This window comes from Chiloscyllium punctatum, chromosome 51, assembly GCF_047496795.1.
Source record: "Chiloscyllium punctatum isolate Juve2018m chromosome 51, sChiPun1.3, whole genome shotgun sequence".
NCBI classification, from domain to species: domain Eukaryota; kingdom Metazoa; phylum Chordata; class Chondrichthyes; order Orectolobiformes; family Hemiscylliidae; genus Chiloscyllium; species Chiloscyllium punctatum.
Genome location: NC_092789.1, coordinates 18,877,670 through 18,892,751, shown reverse-complemented (window position 1 = coordinate 18,892,751; position 15,082 = coordinate 18,877,670).

Sequence of the window (15,082 nt, the reverse complement as noted above, 5' to 3'; positions counted from 1 at the left end):
GGCTAGATTTTCTTTTCAGGATATGCAGTTTTAAACTTTTCAATTGTCTGAACAAATCTCAGGGCCATCTTATGGTTGTGACAGATGCAACAAACTTTTCAATTCGTATTAAACCCGTCATCCTGTCTGCATTCACACATCATCATTTCTTCTTTTTCCTCTCTTTTCTTCTCTCTTTCTCTCTCTCCATCCCTGTTGCCCTTTTCCAAGTATCTCTGACACTTGCATTCATTTAGCCTCTCTCACCCTTCGTGCTGTTTGTCCTTCCAATCTCTTAAGAGCAATGGTGAAACGATTTAGAACGTAGAACAGAGAACATTACAGCGCAGTACAGACCCTTAGGCCCTCGATGTTAGTTGACCTTTGTACCTAGTCTGAATCCCAGCTTAACTACACTATTACACTCTCGTTCATATGCCTATCCAAAGTACATTAAATGCCCTTAAAGTTAGCGAGACTACTACTGGCTGAACGCAGGACGTTTCACGCCCCTGCTACTCTCTGAGTAAATTTTAGATTCTATTCTATGGAGTTCAGTCAACTGAGAGGGGATCTCATCGAAACACAAGGGATACTTAAGTGGCTCGACGGGGTGAAACTTTTGCAAGTGTCTTCCTATGTGGGTGAGTGCAGGACCAGAGAGCATCGTCTCAGGAAAGAAAAATCAAATTTCTGACTAAAGTAAAATAAGAATGTCTTCTCTCAGAGGATTGTCAGTCTTTTGAACACAACGCAGTGCTGTTGGGGGATGCGGTGCAGAGCCCTTATGTATATTAATAACTGAGAGGTTTCATTCTTAATCAGTCGGGGGAAGAGAAATGTAGGTCGCGGGAAGGAAAGTGGATGCACAGAATTATTGGACCAGCGATATTCCTACTTCACGGAGGAACAGGGTGGAGGGAGCTGCAAGGTCGAATGCTGTGGCTATTTATTATAGACGTAAGGTCTTCTCATCTTCTCCACTGTTTCTCAGACCCTCTCCCTCCCTTTCTCTCTCCCTCTGTCTCCCTGCCTTAATCACCCGCCTGGATGGTTAAATATTTCTATTTTCAATCCGTGGCTGAGTTGTTAAACATTCCCTTCTGAAGCGCAACTGCTTTATCCTCAGACTCCAGCCAGTCTGAACCACATCAGCGCAATTGTCAGGAGCGAGATGTTCCTGGATACAACCCAGCAGCTCGCTGTCTCTTTAAGAGCCGCCAAAATACATCATGAGCTGTTACCAACCAGGTTTCAATCACTAATCGCCTCAAGTGAAGTGTAGAGACTGATTTCAGTGATCGATTGTGTGTCATCAACACAAAGCAGTGACACATTTGTTGACTGGAGATATTCATCATCTTGCAATTGCGTGATGCAGATGTTACTTGGCAGTTTTCATGCCAAGAGAGCAGTGTGGAAAAGCACACAAGATCAGGCAGATTCCGAGGAGCAGGAGATTCAACGTTTCTGTCAGAAGGAATTTGGGTGTGGGGGTAAAGAGGCTGGAAGTAAATAGGAGGGTGTATCTGGTGAAGTTAGGTGGGAAGGCGATAGGTAGATGGAAGTGGAGCAATGGTGATAAGTCGGAGAGAGGGGTGGTGCAGATGGATGTGAAAGACACTGCACAGGTCAAGAGGGCGGTGATGAGTGGGAAGGTTAGATCTGGGAGAGGGTAGGTGAAGAGGAAGTGAAGAATCTAGTGAAATCCATATTTATCCCGTAGGGTTGGAGGGTCCCGAGGTGACGATGAATTCTTCTTGCTCCAGACGTTGTGTGGTTATGGACTGGCAGAGGGTGTCCTTTGCAGAGTGGGACGTGGGGTTGAAGTGTTAGACTACTGGGCAGTGGGATTGGTCAGATGCGCGCATCCAGGGGGTGTTCCCTGATGCGCTCCTCAAGTTGGCGTCCTGTCTCAAAGGAAGCTTCCATATCTTACAGAATTTTTTCTGTAAGCTGGACACTTCAACTCCCCTTCCCTCTCCACTGAGGACATATAGATCCTGGACCTCCTCTATCGCTAAACCCTAAACATCAGAAGCCTGGAGGAAGAACGCCTCATGTTCTGCCTTGGGAACCCCAAAGCCACCGGATCAATGGTGATTTCACAGGATTCCTCATTTCCTATCCCTGCCACATTCACTGTATCCAAATCCAAGGCCTGTCCTGTCTAATCATTGTCTCTACTATTTATGTGCTCCACTCACCTCTCCAAAACTTCTCCTTCCACCACTTTCATCTTCCTATATGCTTCCTAGCTGACTTTCCCCAACGTCACACAACTGCTATTTCACTCTCAGCCCCCTATCCCTGATGAATTGCTTTTGCCCGAAATGTCGATTCTCCTGCTCCTCGGATACTGCCTGCAGTTTCACATTCTCTTGCAGTTTTCAGACCGAGCCTTGGTATTGTCCAGGTTTGCAACTTCAGCACAAGGACTTCTGCACATTCTGAGGAGTGGCGAATAGTGTTAAAGATTCATCGGTGAACATTCCCCTCTCCTGAACTTCTGATGGAAAGCAGTTTATCTCTGAAGCAGCTGAAGATGTTTGGGCCTCAGTCATCACTCTGAGAGACTCCTGCCCATGATGCTCCTGCAAACGGTACACTGGGCCATTAGATCAAAAGGACTCGATTCCAGGAGTTGGTAACATCTGATGTAATTGGAGAGGTCGGAATTCATCTGCAGGACTGAGTGCAGTTTTGGTCTCCTTCCCTGGCAGAGGGACGCCGTGGCTGCGGAGTTAACCAAACTGGTTGCAGGGTTTGCCGGACTAGTGTCGGTAGGCCGAATGCATAGCGTTGCGCCGTTGCCCCTCGACTTTACATGAATGATGGTTCGGGAGAAATCGACAGAACTCTACGACTTCCCACTTCTCCCGGGTAGATGCTGTTCCAACACATGAAGGGAAGTCGAAACTATCCAGGGAAAGATCAGCACCCTCCTTTCTGGATTGGTACCACAACCCCCCATCGTTCTCTCTCTGACCCACCCTCAGTAAAAGCAGTGTGTAACGACGACAAGACGCTCTGCAGAAACTCACCCAGTTACAGCACCTCCTTAACTTATGGTCACTTCGATTTTGAAACACGCGCTGTGTGGGAACATGACACACTCCCTTTAAGGTCCCGTTATGAGTTCCTCAGCAAAACGAGGAAAAAATATTTCGGACGTTCCTTCAGTTTGACTCAGTCAGAATCCAGGGCACTTTCCGTGAGGAACATTGTTGGTCGACCCTCCAGCACATGGACTGCAGAAGTTCACGGCGGGGGGGGGGGGGTGGAATGGAATGTAATTGCTGACCCAGCCAGCAGAGCCACACCCTCACGTGAGAGAATAGAAACGAAGCATTCGGGAGGCGCTGCGGCATTGTTTCAGAGGGAGCCTTCTCTCCCAGCATGCCCACCCATCATCTCACTGAAGGATTGTATTTCCTTCTGCTCCACCGCGCTCTCCAGGCCGGATCGGGCTACAGCACCGTTGTTACAAGGGCACAGACAGCAGTGTACAAAACAGGGATCTTGCTGCTGTTAGGATAGAAGTTACTGTCGCAGTTATGTAATTAACTTAGTGTTGTAATATGGCATCATACTGCATGGTTCCCGTAACAGATAATGGCAGTGTGCTGTGATAGGTTAAGTGTATGCCGGGAACCAATGTGACAGACGATGTGGAGCTTTGAAAGGCAAACCAGGCCAGCATGATTTGTTCTGCCAATGTTATCCGATAAGCGTGGGAACAACTGTATTAGCTGTTGAGGAACAAATGGGTCGTGAACAAAGAGCTAATGGGTCGTGTGTCACCCCAGATGGGACAGGGAAGAGAACCTTCCCTCTGAGAAGAGGGTTCAGTTGCAGGGCACTTCCAAGTTAAACCGAGAGCTCTCCTGAGACAGACAGAATAAAAGTTTTGGTCAACCACAAAATAAAGGGATTGTGTTTACTCCTAATTTGGTCTATATTCAGTCAAGTAAGGGACATTCTCGGAAACGCTGCTGTCCAAAGTTAGCTGCTGATGGATCACTCTGATGCAAAGAATTATAAGTTGGATGGTGAATTCAAGCTTGAGGAGACACAGAGGCTGTTCAGGAAAACTGTGCAGGGAAATGCGCAAGTACAGAATAAAGAGATTGAGACAAAATTCAAAATGATGTTTTTTAAGAGTGTGTGGATACAACCCTATCTTTGAGAAAATACAACAAAGCAAAACAAAAAAAGTGACAAAATATTGGGGAGTGCACGGACGGGGAGCGGTAGGATTTTTCTTTGTTAGTATTAGTGATTGTGGATGAAATTGAAAACCAGCATGTTGGTAGTTGATGGTTAAATGTTTAAATGTAAAATAGTAGAGAATAGTCATCGTGTTAAACTGTTACCCGTCTGTTAGATATTTAGGAGAAGGCCCATACTGCACTTTTAGAAATGAAGAAAAGGGTCTTTTTCGGCAAGGGTGTGTGTGTGTGTGTGTGTGTGTGTGTGTGTGTGTGTGTGTGTGTGTGTGTGTGTGTGTGTGTGTGTGTGTGTGTGTGTGTGTGTGTCTGCATGCGCGAGGGAACGAGAGAGAGAATCATTAGCTTGCAGAAAAGCTTTGTCTGTCTGGGAGATGGAGAGTTTGAGCATTGTCATCTGGTTTGTGTGCACAATTGCTTCTCGGTTGTCAACTCTTTGTGCCTTTTCCCGCATCTCGATATTCGGAAGTGTTTTGATTTAATTTTTGCTCTGCAGCGATTTAGGAGTGTATTTTCTTCATAAAGAGACTTTTCAAGAAAGCATTAATGGCTAAATGCATTTTGCTGAAGCAGTCCTAGATTAGTTGAGGCAGCACGAACGAGAACAGTTTTTTAAGTTAATTAGTGGAAAATAAGAACGTTTAGGAACTGATAGATTTGTAAGTGACGATTGTAAGCTGTAGAGTTAGGGAACACGTATAATAAATGACGAGGCGCAATCTGACTTCTAAGGCATAAGGGAAACAGAGATGTGAAATTGATTTTGAAACAGAGATAATAGGTACGCTGGACTGGTAGGTATGTCAGGATGAATAAACGAACTGCAATTGAAACACTGAGTCAGACAATTCCAGGAGCAAGAAACGATATCATTAAACTTTCTGAAAAATGGGAAAGAAGAACGAAGTTCTTTCATTAACTAAATGGCTGAAAGACGGTATCTTTGACATAAATATGTGCGAGGAAATCGCAAGGCTAATGAAGAATTACAGACAGAAGGGGAAATCAAACAATAGAATATTGAAGTGGGAATAAGAGGGTGACAGTTTCAGACTGTTTCGATTTGAAGGACAGCAAATTTTTCAGGCACTAGTTCCAACTGATGGGAATGCCAGAGAGCATAATAAGCACCTTCTGTGAACAACATTTGGGTATCATAGCATCTCCACGTGCTCATCTTAGAATACGGGACAACATTTACATATACGAAGTTGGAAGACTTGGAAACCAACCGCACCCCCACCCGACACACTCCCCCATCAAACACACACCTTTTAGGTGGAGAGAATGTAACCATTGCCTTGTAATGAGGAGGACAGGAGCGATCGAGGGGGAATTGAATTGGCAAGAGGCTGACCCAGAACAGAATATGTTGAGAATAATACGAGAGACAGAACAGTCGAGAAGGCAAGCCGAATCAAACGCTAATAACCTGTAAAAAGAAAGATTCCAAGTTGAAATTTAGAAGCTTTGCAGGTTAAGAGAAGGAAGGGATTGGAAGCATATTTAAATCGTTGCAGGGATGTTAGGTAGAAACAGCCGGAGAGTGATAGTGTGAGTGATAGGGGAAGTAAAGCCGAGAAGTCAATAATGTGGTCAGGAAAATGGACGCGAACAGAACAAGCGGCAAAAGAATGACAAGAGATATAAGTATGGTCCGAAGTGGAATCTGATGAGGAATTACAATGTCGCAGCTCTAATAAGGGAAGAAAGCCTCCACCGCCATTCCTCGTGAAAAGTTGAAGACAGCTTGGGGAACCCAGGATCTGGAACGACTGACAAATGTGTTCCCAGTTTACATGAAGGAGTAGGAAAATTGATTAGAGCTTTGAAGATGAAACCTCAGAATGGTTCATGGCTATGGGTGATTTGAGGGCACTGCTAATAAAGGTGGTGGGACTCTAGCAACTAAGAGAGAGAATGGTTCGAGCTCGCTTGAAAAATGTGGTGGACAATCCGATGTCTGATGATGCTGAGTTTGAGCGAATCAGACAGAATATATGGCGGGCTCTGAGAGATTGTTGTCAGCCGAAGGTTGATCCCAAAGTTTTGACATGGGATCCACTGGGAGAAACTGAATACGGGGCAGCCTGTTTGGAAACCCAGTTGAAAAAATGCAGGTTTGAAACAGGACAAAATGTTGAATGTAGTCAACTTTTGACGACAATGTTCTGGACTGCTACTGTTGAGGCAATGCCCGTCAAGTCAATCTAAGTTAGCGGAAGGAATGAGTCTAACGTCCATAGCCCGGCAGGAATTCAGAGATCCTGCCGACCATGTAGTTGAAAGATACCGGAAAGAAACAAGAAGCGAACTGATCAGCAGGAGGAGGCGCAAATAAAGTTGGCACCACTGCAGCTGGAGGGACTTAAAAAGAAAGAAAGGCAGAAAAAGCAAGAAAATGTGCTCAGTGACAACGGGGTTTCTCGTCTCTCATGTGGTGAGTAATATGCCGGTACAGGGAAATTCTCTAACGGTACATGGCAAGTGCTCGAAAACCCCATGACGATAACAAACGTTTTTGGAGGGACCTTTTTCAAAAGTATCATACCGAGGATAAAATAAACTTAACCACATCCTCGATGGGACTGGGGTCTTCAACGAGAAGGTGTGCGGGAGGGCACAAAGCGTATGGTGACAAGTCACATTCAGAGAGGATCAGAAATAGCGTGTTGGTGGTGTTATCAACTTGGCCGTTCATGGAGAGATTGCGCCTATTGAACTTAGCCATCCCAACCCCAGGGTGAACCTTCGAGTCAGGAAAGTCCAGCCTGTCCAGCTACAAATCCATACAGGCCCGATGGGAACTGAAAATCCGTATAGGATATATTAGGGTTGCATAGAGAACCAAGTGGGAAAGGGAAATATCCTATAATAACGCGGAAAGGTGAAAAGGAACCCTTTGCCCATGTTAGTGTCGAAGGAATGTTGACACCTCTGATGATAAATACTGGAGATACGCACATTTGCGTCCAACCACAGTGTTCCACCCACCTTCCCATGTCAAGTAAATTCATTACAACAGTAGTATATTCGAGTATACTGCGGTTGCCTAGGTTTACAGCTCCAGTAAATGTACAAATGGGTAGTTAAAGGGTCGTCTTGCATTTATTAGTCTCTAAGGGGACAACGATTAATTTGCTGGCTTGGGATGCTTTATTTAAGTTAAAATGAAAATTGGATTATACTCAAAATGGTTTTAGTAAGAACAGGGTGGCCATATTGGATAGGTGACTTCGATGATTATATTTGGGAAACTTGGGAAAAATGGAGGAAAGATGTTTTAGCTTCACTGATTTTGGCTGAGAAACCCGTTTCTGAGCTGAAGTGCACAGTGATATTTGGCAGGATTCAGAGTAAAATAATCAAGGAGCAGCGGCACCATGAGGTGTGTCACCCGGCAGCATTTCCAGAGTTAATCAATAGTGAAAGGAAAGCAGGGATCAGCTTTGCAGATAAGACAAAATATTCTTCTCAAGAAGTGGCAAAGATTCTGTCACTTTGCTCCGTGTGACACTGTTATTAAATGGGGGACTGCAGTACAAGGATTTGGAACCCATAACGAAGCACGTAGAAATGATTAGTGATTGGCAGATGACAACACCAAGAATCTGGATGTCGAGCGATAGTAACTATGTTCGAGTTGCGGTTTCTATTTTTTTTCTGGGGAACTGCGAGGAGCTTGAGATGGTTTCCCAATGGAGTATGGCAATGATAGCTGGAGGACAAAGTTAAAAATCACACAAAACTAGGTTACAGTCCAACAGGTTTAATTGGAAGCACACGAGCTTTCGGAGTAGGGCTCCTTATTGTCGCCTGATGAAGGACCATCGCTCCGAAAGCTAGTGTGCTTCCAATTAAACCTGTTGGACTATAACCTGGTGTTGTGTGATTTTTAACTTTGTGTACCCCAGTCCAACACTGGCATCTCCGAAACATAGCTGGACGAAGTCGCCATCAATTTGCATAGTCATTGGATGCATTGCCAGTTAGCTTCTTGTCAAAACATGGTAGGGATATAAGGACAATGAAATCACCGAATCCAGTGGAAATAAAATTAAAACTGGGCCCACATTTAACAGACGATCACATTCTCTTTTGAAACAAGAGGCAGAAGAGGGAATAGCAGCAACAATATTGGGACTGCTGGAATCAGAAATACTGAGGGAAACATGCCGCCCCTGTAATACTCTTTTGCTGCCTATTTCAAAAACGGATCCATCCAAGTGGAGACTGGTACATGATTAGAAACTGTTTAATGAAATGGCGTAAGATTGGCCAGCAGTGATTACAAATCCACATACTTCCTTGACTAATATACCACCGGAAGCAGATTGCTTTTCAGTTATTGACTTGTGCTCAGCCGTATTTAGATTTCTACTGGCAGAGAACTATCAATATTTGTTCGCTTTTAAATATGGGGGAAGACAGTTTACTTATAATCGAATGCTGCAGGGGTTTATGCATTCGTGACATATATTTATTCAGGTGTTGAAGATGGCTCTGGAGGGTGGGCGATTGGACAGAACAATAATCTAGAATGTTGATGATTTGTTAGTTTGCTCTCAGAGTCAAGGGCAATGCGAGCGTGACACCATATCTCTTCTGGAAAGCTCGACATAGTTGGTCATAAGCTGTCCAGGCAGAAGCTGCATTGCTGTAACCAGCAGGTTGAGTATTTGGGTAGGCTGATATCGATGGGAAGTAACTGGATAACAACTGATCAGATTATGGCAACAACACGAGATGTGAAGTGATATATGTTGGCGATCATTGACAGGTTTAGTGAATGGGTAGAAGTGACGGGTCGATGGATTCAGGGGCAGGCACTGTAGTAAAGATATTCACAACTGAAGTTATTCCGTGATTTAGCATCCATCTGAGATGAGTTCCAATCATAGGTCTTCTTATATGAAGCAGATGGCTACGTTGGTGCCTCAGAATTTGCAGTATAAGCAGAGGTTTGGCAGTGTTTAGCATCCCCAGTCGCAGATTATGGTTGAACGGATTAACGGTACTTCGAAGGGTCAGTTGATCCAAATTGGTGCGTGCACCAATCTTAACTGGGTCGATTCACTGCTGCTGGACGAATTGAGCTACCAAATACAGACTAATTGCCTGACACCGCATGAAATGCATCCCGTTAGATCCATGCGAGTTCCCAAGTGGAGAGGTCCATATGACAGGCCTAGTTTGAAGCAATTGGAATTTCTCCTTCAGCAGTACATGTAACAGTTAACTATGCCTCGTGAGTCCACACAAACACCGGAAAAACTGACGGACCTAGTGTCTGGTGACAAAGAGGTGACCATTAAACCTGGAGATCGGCTGTGTGTGGTGCTTTTCCGGAGAGAATGGAATGAGCCACGAACAAAGGTTCCCTTTACAATAACCAGGGCGTCGCCTACTGCCGTTGAAGTGGAGGGTCGGTCTATGTGCTATCATCTTAATCTCTGCAGTCAAGTGCTTGCGGAGGCACAGGTTGACTCTGTGGTTGAGGTACATCAGGGTAGAGAAGGGGCTGTGATGATTGGACGGGGCGGGCTGGGACCGTTATTCCTTTGCGTGACCTGGGACAGTTGGAGAGTGAGTCTTGTGCCTCCGAAGCCGTCGGTGACGCGGTTATGAAAGTAGATTTTTCTTCCTGCTTTGTGTGGCTGTGAACGGATTGGGGGTGGTTGTTGGTGTCCCCCTCCCCACACCAGAACCATTCTATTCCTGTGCTGACTTGGGACCGTTAATTGGACGGGCCGGGCGGATCTTGCTTGGTAGTTCTAATCCTTTGAACGGAGTGCCCAATAGGCACAGGGGTTGAAGCCCGCATTCGTCGTGTTTGTCTCCCCGGAGTAATAATCGGTATCAGTGGGCAAATGTTATGTTGGCCATCCTTGCTGGGCAGGACATTTCTTGTGTACGACGTCGCAGCCATTGGAATGTGTCATTCCTGAACATTATTATTCATTCTCATGCTCTCCATGACGTGGCTAACGTCGGTTTTCTCAGCCGATTGACCTGAATCAATTGCTACTATATCTGCAGCCCTATTGTGTTTTCTGGTGCTTCTTCCTCCAGTCTTCCACGGTTTGTCGTTACACTGTGTCTGGGTTGGCAACACCTTCAAAAGTGTTGTGGTTATTTTACTTCTTGGACTACCAGTCAGAGTAAACTGTCGCCTTCCGTGGCTGAGTTTGAGTTGTGGGACAGATTGAGATTTGAGTGTTTTAGACGTAAGATTCACCCGTGTGATGATCTCCATGAGGTTGTTGTCTCACCACCCGCTCAGTTTGATGGTTTGTCCTCGCCGCATTTGGTGTTGCAATGTGATTAGCCAGTTCTGCAGTGAGGATGGATCCGGAATCAGTCATATGGTTGTACTCCCATTCAGAACGACTCGGCAGTCTTCCAGGGGGACAAGTCGATTTCTAATTAATCGATGAGTAGCTTGGAAGCTTGATAAACGTCGATGATGGAAAGAGGGGATAAATTTATCAATTTTACTTTTTTGGTGGAGTAGTGCAGCGGGCGGAAATTCTGGCGTGGCTTAGTTCTTTCTGCACAAATGTTCCACAATTAAGTGACATGTTCTTAATCTAGGGCTGATATCAAGACTTTCATATTCAATAATATTTGAGAGGCGATTTGAAGACAGAACGCAGGAGGGAAATTTCTATTTATTTATTTATTATTCCTAATCGGTAGTGGACGGATTGAAAAACATTACGACAACAAAAGCAGGAATTAATAGGCAGCCGATTCTGAATTCGAGATTGTTTTATTATTTAATTCAAATTCGACCATCCGGCCGCCAACATTTTGCTTATTTTCTGTATCAGTAAGTGTCTAAAGGTACTATCAATAATTCAAGATTAAGAATGAATGATCTTGGATGATACCAAAACCCTCCTTTTCACCATCACCGATGAGTTAATTATTGCTTTTAGAATTTCACCTGTGGGATATGGACATCAGTCATTTATCAGAGACCAAAGAGATAGAGAGAGGGAGAGAGATAGGGCGAGAGAGAGAGAGAGAGCGAGAGGAACTGAAATGTGCTAAGAGGAACAGAGGATTATAGTTCGTGAAGAGAACTGCAGAGAGACTTAGTGTGTTCTGTTTTGTTGCTGATATATTCGGACGAGGTTCATATTAACATTAACTTGCAGATTGTTCTGTCCTGTTCCATTGTAAGTATCCTTGATCCTCTCATTTGTGACCAAAAGATGACAACAACTGAACAGTTGCTCAGTTGGCTTTCGAGAGTGGCCCAGAGTAGAGGGATGGAATGCTTTACAGTGGAAGTTTCAAGACGTCGCAAGGGGATCAGAGTGTGTGACATAGGAGAAGTACATCCCGCAAATTATTTCCGAGTGAAAGCTTAGCACTAATGTCTTCATTAAACTTTTATATCCATTCATTCAAAAGGCATGAGAGTTGCTGTCCGAATTTATCTCCCGTCGCCCCCTTTGAGAAGGTGGAGGTTGAGAATATTTGTGGCTGAATTCCTTCCTGAACCGCTCTAGCCCGTCTTCTGCAAACCGACTCAGAATAAACCCTCAGGGAGGGAATTCGATTTTGACTATATGACTCTGAAGGAATGAACAATGTACTTCAGGAGTGAGTAGCGTCGAATGGAATTTTCACTGAAGTAGAGTTTCCATCGATCCGTCCCACTTCTCCTTCTGGTTTAAGTGAACATAGGTTTGAATATGTTATCAATCATTCCTCTGGTCATGCTTTAGCGACGTATTAGTTGTGCATATAGTATTGACACAAAACAGTGATTCTGTGAACCAATCTAGTTTGAAGCTGAGAGGTGTGTCGGTCTCTCTGCCATTTCTGATCATTAACATCCACTGACATCCCGCCTCACCCCCAACCACCGTGACAATACGATGCTTATAAGGCAACTCTAAAATTTGGAAGAAGACACAGGTTTTGAATACTGGAGTTCAAAGCTTCATTCACGATTGGAAAGCTGTGAGTTAGGGCTCAAATGGATGAGCATAAACAAGAACAGCTCAAATTACAGCGACTGCAGTTAGATATAGGCACAGGCTAAGCTGAAAGATGCCATATCCTATCTTTGCTTTTCTGTGATTCTCTGAATGTCATGGCGGCATCAATAGAGAAACAGTAGGCATCTACCGAGCAACACGGTTTCACCATTTTTATAATCTCCAATTCTACAAAACCTCCAGTTAAGTTGCAACTTACGGTTACACTTGCAAAACACCGATGAAACGGGTCTGAACTTTAATCTAACCTCCTGTTATTGAGTCATGATCAGTGTTTCGAAGTTATTGTGCGTACAATTGGAAAAGTGTGAAATGCTGAAAGCATTGCGTGATCCCTTTGAAAGATGTTTTTTTTTGGTGCGGTGCTTAGAGTTAAAATGGATGTTTATGTGTTGCTTTAAAATTTGCAGGTACACAGAGATATCTAATTGAAATATTCTGTATCAAAATTTCAAGCAGCATCAGTTATCAAGAGAAATACCTTCCTTTTGATTTAAAAAGACAATAAATTTTAAATAGGCCCTTATGTTACAAAAAAGTATTAAATTTAAATCTGATGGACTGACAATCCATTACAAATCCGAATGTGAAAATATCCATAGGTCATCAAGGTTATAAAATAAAAGCATATTTGAAAAATCGAGAGAGAATGAACAGGCAGGTGGCAAACGCGAACAGCTCTCAGTTCTTTCAGGAAGCATCACTGTTTTACCCTGGTAACAGGGCACAGCTTCATAAGTTCTGACAATACAATTTACAGGAAACATTCCTGACAGAATAATGAGCGAAAAGACACAGGAAGTTCCAGAACACACGAAACACAGCTGGAGTTTCTTGAGACTACATTCTGTTGTTTTAATATGTAACTGGATTTTGCGTAAGTGGGAACACAGTAATATTTGAGTTTTGCGATATTCGGCAGTAACTAAAGGTTAGAGGACAATTGTTCGGTCTGTCATTAATTCAGTTAAGTTATTCATTGTCGGAGTTATATAAATAATTTGTCACTTTCAGACTTTGAAGACAGAGTCAGGGATGTGTACCACTTAAATGAGAGAAGTTTCTGCAATGAGAACTATCCTTACACATCTTTCTAACGGTTATAGGGCAAGCTGCTTCCCTTTGGATGATTGGTTTGTAGTTCAGAGAGAGGTGAAACCCCGCGTTATGGCAAATCTAAAGTCAGTGTTGCCCCTTCCATCGCTGAGTAAAAGTTAAATATTTCAACTGCACCACATCAGTGGTGGAGTTGGGGTGTGGGGGGAGGTTAGGGAACAGGTGTAGGTGACGGGAGCCAGTCTGTCACCCTACAATTATCATGATATCATGAGTATTTCAATGGTGGACATGGATTGGCAGGGAATGCTTTTAAATGAGACAATTGGCTGTTTTATTCTGCAGTGGAAAGGAAGTCGACGGAAAACATCTCAAGAGTTTAGTGGATTGCTCACTCATGGGAAATGACGACAATATCTCATCAAATGCACAGTGACTGAATGTTCGACTCGTGGAATAGTCACTACATTCGAAATCTAAGACCACCAAGTTCATGCTGTGTAAACTCGCGTTTAAACCTTATTGCAAAAGTCTGATATCAAATATTTAAATAAGTTAAAAGTCAGCGCACTCAGGAATGTGAAAGTAGGGAATATTGATGTGTTCCTCTGGAATATTATTCCTCTAGAATTTTTATTTCTATCACAAACAACTTTGTTCCCAGCACCAATACCGGTCTATTAACACTTCTTACTCTTCTCCATTTTGAGAAACTCCCTTCCATTGCAAGCCTCTTTCCTTCAATTTCCCTCGGGCATTTCAATTTTCGGTAAATTTCCCTAGAGAATTGAATCTTCCAAACTTCAACACCTCGCATTTACCGGATTGAACTCCATCTGACATTTCTACCCCCAACTTTTTATTTTATCTCTATTTTGTTGCATTCTCGTGCATTCCCCTTCACTGTCTGCTACTCCACCAACCGTCATGTCGTCTAAAGATTTGCTAATCAGATCACAAATACGTCCCTGTCGAATATTTGTGTACATCAGAAACAATATTTTTTCCAGCATGGATGCCAGTGTAATACCACTTCTTATACTTCTCCAATTTGAGAAACGCCCTTCCATTACTAGTCGCTGTTTCCCATGATCAAACAATTTATGTATCCACATAGCTATTACATCTTGGACCCAATGCGACATGACTTTCTCCATCAGCTACTGAGCTGAACCATATCAAACGCTTTGTTGAAGTCCAGGTATATGACATCTACAGCCTTTCCCTTATCAATCAACTTTCTCACTTCCTCAAAGAATTGTATTAAGATGATAAACTTCCCTGCACAGTACCATGTTATTCATCACTTGTAAGCCCCTTGACTTCCAAATGGGAACAGGTGCTGTCCATGAACATATTCTCCAGAAGATGTCCTCCCATTGACGTCAATGTCTGTGATACATAGTTCCTGGATTATTTGTGCTATTTTCTGTAACAAGGGGAACAAGATGACGAATTCGCCAGTCCTCTGGAACATCACCAGTGTTCAATGATGTTGCAAAGATATCTGACAAATCACCAGCTATTTCCTCTCCCGCTTCCATTAGTAATCTGGGTTGCATCCCATCTGGACCTGGGGACTCGTTCACCTTCATTGTTTTGCCATTCTCATGCCGGCTTCACCAGAGTAATTGAACGTCTTTCTCAAAACACAGCATCCGTGATGTCCCTGTTCTTGGTGAATACCAATGCAATGCACTAATTGATGATCCCATCCATTTTTTCTCTCACTCTGCGCATGACTTTCCTCCTTTGTCTGCAAACCAAGACAGTGCGAGAGTTGTACACCAGTTGCGTTACTTC